This window comes from Oxyura jamaicensis, chromosome 5 (genome assembly GCF_011077185.1).
Source record: "Oxyura jamaicensis isolate SHBP4307 breed ruddy duck chromosome 5, BPBGC_Ojam_1.0, whole genome shotgun sequence".
Classification (NCBI taxonomy): domain Eukaryota; kingdom Metazoa; phylum Chordata; class Aves; order Anseriformes; family Anatidae; genus Oxyura; species Oxyura jamaicensis.
This window is the reverse complement of record NC_048897.1, coordinates 36,500,915-36,506,914: the sequence shown is the minus strand read 5'-3', so window position 1 is coordinate 36,506,914 and position 6,000 is coordinate 36,500,915. Positions and strand designations below refer to the sequence as shown.

The window sequence follows — 6,000 nt, the reverse complement described above, 5'->3', positions numbered from 1 at the left end:
ATATCTTCAAATTAATCCCACAGATAATAAGTACTAAACCCTAAACGATTCAAGACAAATTCTTGAGCATGAATATACAGGGTCTGGGTTTACATCTCATTACACCAAGTCTGAAATTGGCTCATATATTTCTTTAATGTCCAGCATAGTTAAACTAATGGTGGTCTTGCATCAAATGTTAGATGCATGTGTGGATATATGCGTACATGTATGAAATGAAATTATTTCTATCAAAAGATACTTCACTTTTCAAGAGAACTCAAGAGCTAGTTTTTTGTTGTTGTTGTTGTTTGTTTGTTTGTTTGTTTGTTTTTGTTTTTAGTTTTTAATTGAAATATTTTAGGTGTCTCATGGTTGTTCAATGAATGAATCCATCATGATAGCACTGTCTCCAGGGAAACTTTGAAAGCTATTATCTAGGAACTCAATGAAGATCAGTTATTTCCTACCACCTGCACACGTGCAATACATTTAAACAATAGTGACTGCATGAAATGGAAACAGTGACAAAGAAGTTTTTTTTTTTTTTTTTTTTTTTTTTTTTTTTTTTTTTCCGGCTTTACTATATCAGTCATAGTAATTGACTTGTTCTTTCTGTGTCCTATCTGATGAATTATGATATTGAATTCCAGGAGAAATGTCATCTTTCTAGCATATGCCTCTTTGCTATAGTGTGAGAAAGTATCATTATAAAAGGTAGATCTTTGTGCTTGTGCACCGTCAGGAGCAATCTCAAAGCAGGAAAGTCTCCCTCTAGCCAAGGCTCCTACTACTGAGCACTTTCTCTGATGGGTCGGCCAAAGCCGTGTCTTGGGTTTGCTTAATCAGCAAATACTGCTAATTGCCAACAATAGCAAAGTCTAGGGAGATTCAGAGCCCTGCCTGCAACACTGTAGGGGAGAAGAATTTCTTTACTGGTGAGAGAGCTGCATGAACTGCTGCAGAAGTGATTCCTGTAATGATTCCCAGACTTAATTATTATTGTTATTAATGATGACATAGTGCTGAGAGCCATTATTACGACTGTTAATAAATGCATGGCAAGCACACTTCTGAATTAAAAAGTCTAATGGATATTCATTACTAGAAAGCTGCATTACAAAAATATGGATTATGGTTGTTATATCAGTTAATTCTGCAGAATTTGTCTCATTTCTGGATTTCCTTGTAAATCTTAATTAGCCACTGTGGAATTGTGCAAATAAGAGGTTACAGGAAATGAAATATAAGGTTTTGAAGAAAAACAGTTAAATTGTTAGAATGACTTTGGTTACTTACGAAGACTAATAAATTAACTGATCTTTAACCATAGCCTTAGTGCAAAAACATATTTTAGCACTTGTTTTCAAAAACAACTTCAACCCAAGCTGCTTTTTATTTGCGTGGAAGCAATGACCTAAGAATGTAGATTCTTACAGAGATGCCATCAATAGATACATGGCATCAGTGCTGTGGGTCTGCCAATGTCCTACCTCTTCTAAAGGTAGATAGGCAAGCATTTGCAAAAATCATTTGCTTATGAGAAATGCAGCCTGGCTTTGCCACTTTCAGCACTGAAACATTATATAAACCAACTAAACATACAGTAAGTGGTTGCTTTGAAAGTTTTGGGGTGTTAATGGGAAAATCCCATCAATAACGAAGACATCAGCAAAGTGACTGAAGAAATGTTCCTCCTCAACAGAACCAAAAAGCATTAGCTATGTTCAGTGTGTGTATCTGGATACCAGAAAACACTACTACTCATCCAGTGGAAACAGTCTAAGCCAAACCTTGATAGCTCAAGGGCAAGCAGCAGCTGCCAGCGCTGCCAGACAAATGGAAGCTCAGAGAAGTGAGAGGCCTGGAGACCCCTGTGCATTGATGCCTTAGTCCTTGGACATTAGCCTATAATGTATGAAAAAAAACACCATGTATCTTTAAAATAGTCTGTTTCTCCTTTTATCTCCTATTTTGAATAGTCATAGTTACAGATCACTCACCGCGTGTACCCAGCCTCATGTTCTTTTTGGTTTTGTTTCTGGTCTTGCTGTTGGGTTACTGAATTTCTGTAGTAGTGGCAGTAGTAGCAATGTTGAAGGAGCAGCAGGAATGAAAATTCTCCAAGTCACAAACTGTTCTTCCCTTCACATGGCACAGAGCAGATAGCAGGCTCCTGTGCTAGCTCTGTTGCAGAGGCATAGCCCTAGGCCCCACAGCTACTCTGTAAAATCTCTCCTTGCATTCAGGAAAAGCAGCAAGGCTTCATGGACTCAAGGGCCAGTACAGACTACCCTGGTCATCTACTTAGCAGACTTGAACACAATATTCTTTGGGAAAAAAAAGGATTGTATATTTCTGAAGCTGTGTTTCATCCCTTTAGAGACTCCATGTGGTGGTGCTGCTGTGTAGGGAACTCACCAGTATTTAAACACCTTTGTCAAAAGCAAACACGGCCTCTTTCAGATGTGACCGTCAAACTGCACCTTCTAGTCACCTGGTCCTTCAATGCCTCTTTGCTGCTTGCTGTCTTGCACTTAATGCCCAAGAGAATGACCAACTTACTTCTCAACTTTCTTTTAGGGTAACTAAATGTACTGAGTTCCAGAATCCTTGTTACGTGCAGCACAATTTTCTAGCACCTGGATAATTTTTGTGGAGCTCTGTACTCTGCAGTATTCAGACAGTGCAGCAGAAAGCAATTCACTTCTTTTAAAAATTGACATGGAGTGAAGATTTCATCATATCAAATAAGCAGCAGAGAGATGCTTCTTTGCTATTATGGGATCATCTGTTCTTTGCTACTAATAAATTAAAATCTCTCTGCTCGCTGGTGAATTGCCAAAATGTCATAGCTGTTGAACATCCCATTTCTTTGTCCTTAGTGTTGCTCTTCAGATTTGCATTCTAGGAATTACTCTGCTAGTAATACTAACAAGAATTTGGATTGTACCTCACGTATTGATTTCCAGTCAAACCAGGAGCAAATGCATTATTTCAGAGGTATGCCTTCTCTTGTGTTACTAACACAGACTTAGACTTTTTTGCCTGAAAGGTCAGTAATTTAGTAATGTCATCTAGTTGGCTCTTTTCTTATTGAATCATTAATATAACAAAGGACAAATATATCCAGGATCATTATTATGGAATATACGTTATTCCCATCTGTTACAATAAGATATCAAGAGCCTAGAGAGGATGATTCATAATTCTGATGCAATATCCTATGGATAACATGGAGCATGGTGGCAGATGGAGGAAGATGGGTCTGAGCAGATGGATCTGGGTGCGGCTAATGTTGCACATATGGATGTACAGTGGGGCACAACACCAGGGCTAATTTCTTGCCAGAAGGAGCAGCATGCAAATTGGCATCTACGCAATCACCAGCAAATACCAAAATAATTCAGCTGAGGAGGCAGAAGTGCTCATAGTGCTGCATATCCTGGCCCAAGCAGCAGCCATGCAGCTGCACAGGAGTGGCCCAAAGCTATTTTACTTTCAGAATAGTATGCCAGAGTGACAAACATTCTGAAGTCAGTGAGGTGATACGCACGTTAGCAGCAGGATGTGGCGTACTGTATCTTGCCTGTAACAGTGATAAGTGTATGGATGCCAGAATGGGAGTAAGATTATGCCTTTTGTACACTGATATTGATTTCAGGAAGGAAGTCTGCTCCATGAAACAACAGCAAAAACTTTACAAGCTGAGACAAGATGATGAGAGAGAGAAATAAGTCACATACCTGATTACAGGCATCATTAATCACTTCTCTAGTCTTATTTCTGTTCAATTTACAAATTACAGTAATAAGTGAGTCTGGGTTTGCCAAGGGAATAATCCTGATATACCCTTTGCAGAGGATTTCAGGAAAAATTCAGTTCTGGGTAAGGGTGTAAATTTCCAGTATGTTCACTTAACTGTGGCATTCCACTTAAGACTACAATTTATTTTATTTATTTATTTTTAATATTTCTTTATTTATTATTTACTTATTTTTAATATTTTTTGCTTTTTGCACATGGGAACTACCAGAGTTCATCAGCTGCATTTCAGTGAATAGTGGGGTTTGGCAGTACAAATATGTGACTGGTCATCTTGACAGTCTCCTGGAGCCATGTGAGGTTATTTCTTCACAACCACATCTACCTGTGTAGATGACTTGAGGAAAGATAAATATATTGTAAATATGCCAAAAATACATTTGCACCCAAAGGATGTCTGCAGAAACCAGTGTTGGGGCCCAAGGGTACACTATGACTTAAGACATGTTAAGTTTTGCATGGGGCTTGTGCAAGTTTAACAGTTCTTAACATTCACAGAAAGACCTTGTATGTCCTGCTTTCCTCAGTGCAGGAAGTAAAAGCCCACTTCTGTGAGGTCTCAGAAGACTGTTGTTGGGTTCCTGTTAGCCCCATATTGTCTTGGATCCTGGTCTTCAAAGCTTCTAGATAAAGTATAAGAGGATTTTGAATACCTTGTAGGATCTGGACAAACAAACTTCATCTGGATGCTCAGACTCACCCAGAATCAGCTTGTCATGAAAAACAGCATTGTAAAATAGGTTAGATTTAATACTTTGCACACTGCCAACAGTAGTGCAAGGTTCAAGAGAAGTTCTGAAAGCAAGGAGCAGATGCCATGGAATGGCATGTTGGTTGTATAGGTTGATAGTCACATTTTGTATCTTCCTCCCTCTCCTTTCCCTTCAGGAGGATTTTTATAGCTACATTCCCCATTCTGTAACTTCTCCCTTTATGCCTACATGATGGTTCTCATAGCCTCAAGCTGAAAAAATCAGCTATCTAGCAGCCTTGTCTATTTTAGGAAATCTAATGATTTACCTATAAACAGAAAGGCATATGTCTGCAAGGTTCATCATAGTAAACCTTGTGCTTCTAATAAAATATTGATTTCCACTCACCCAATAATTTATGTCTTCAATTGGCTTGATCAGGCACCCTGCTATTTTTTCACAAGACGTAGCAATCATCAAGGGAGTAAAGGTCTTTTTAGAATACCAATGTGCCTTTTATTTTTATTTTTATTTTTATTTTTTTTAAAGACAGTATAATCATGTGCAGCTTTGAACAGAGGGGTATTACAGATAGATGAATCCCTGCAAGGCAAGCATGATTGCCATACCCAAGGGAAACACAATTTTACTTTTACACTTAGCCGAATTCATCTATTGAATTGATGCATGCGATAGTTAAAGGTTATTATGTACAAATAATTTCTCATAGTCACAAGTTTTTATGTGAATTCTCAAGTGTCATTGACAGAAAAACGAAAGGTTGGAGAGAATAAGGTTCTGTGCTGACATGGACTTCTTCAATACCCTTTTTACAAGCATCTTCATGGTTTAGCACCTTGTCTTAAATTTAGTACTTTTCCACAAATGACTGATAACAAGAAAGAAATGAAATTATCTCAGGACAAAAATGTTATTTTTAGAGCTCTTTTTTGTCTGCTTGGAATCATTTTTCTGTAATACTTGATATTAGCAGGACATATGTAACATATATATAATTGGACCACTCACTGCAATGTATCCAGACTGGTCATTTTTATATTTGTATTGTAGGATGTTTTATATCCACACATGACTAGCGCAACCATAGCCTTCTTTTACCACCTGGTACAGCCACTGTCAATTCATATACTAATGGCAGCAGCAGTTTGCTAGTTATGAATATAAAATAAAAATTTGGGAAAGAATGCCTTTTAAAATCTTTTACCTTTCTTTTCCCCCACCCCCTTTTTTTTAATACATGCATTAGAATATAGAGACTGTGCTGCAGACTAGTGTTTAAGAGAACATAATTCTGATTATGCAGGGGCGGGTGATACAGGATCTATCCTGTCATGGTTTCCCATAATTCAAGAAAGGAAATCAGAGATACATTTTCTTGGCAATGGTGATTTTGTGCAATAATATCTTCCAGCAGTCTTAGGTGTCAACACATACCTGCATGCATGCTGCTCCCCACACAAATGTGTGCAGTGTGTCACTCCTC

The 6,000-nt window shown here is 38.0% G+C and overlaps 1 long non-coding RNA gene across 2 annotated transcripts; it reads right to left on the bottom strand.

The window, feature by feature from the left end:
• Positions 1 to 1,104: 1,104 nt before the first annotated feature.
• On the bottom strand, positions 1,105 to 5,009 carry LOC118167735. Of its 2 annotated transcripts, none has more exons than XR_004751247.1 (2): positions 4,905 to 5,009; positions 1,105 to 3,686 (listed from the first exon to the last, which is right to left on the bottom strand). It is a non-coding gene; the product is annotated as an uncharacterized LOC118167735 (long non-coding RNA). The 2 variants fall into 2 exon arrangements; XR_004751248.1 differs by lacking the exon at positions 1,105 to 3,686 and adding an exon at positions 3,973 to 4,427.
• Positions 5,010 to 6,000: the final 991 nt, after the last annotated feature.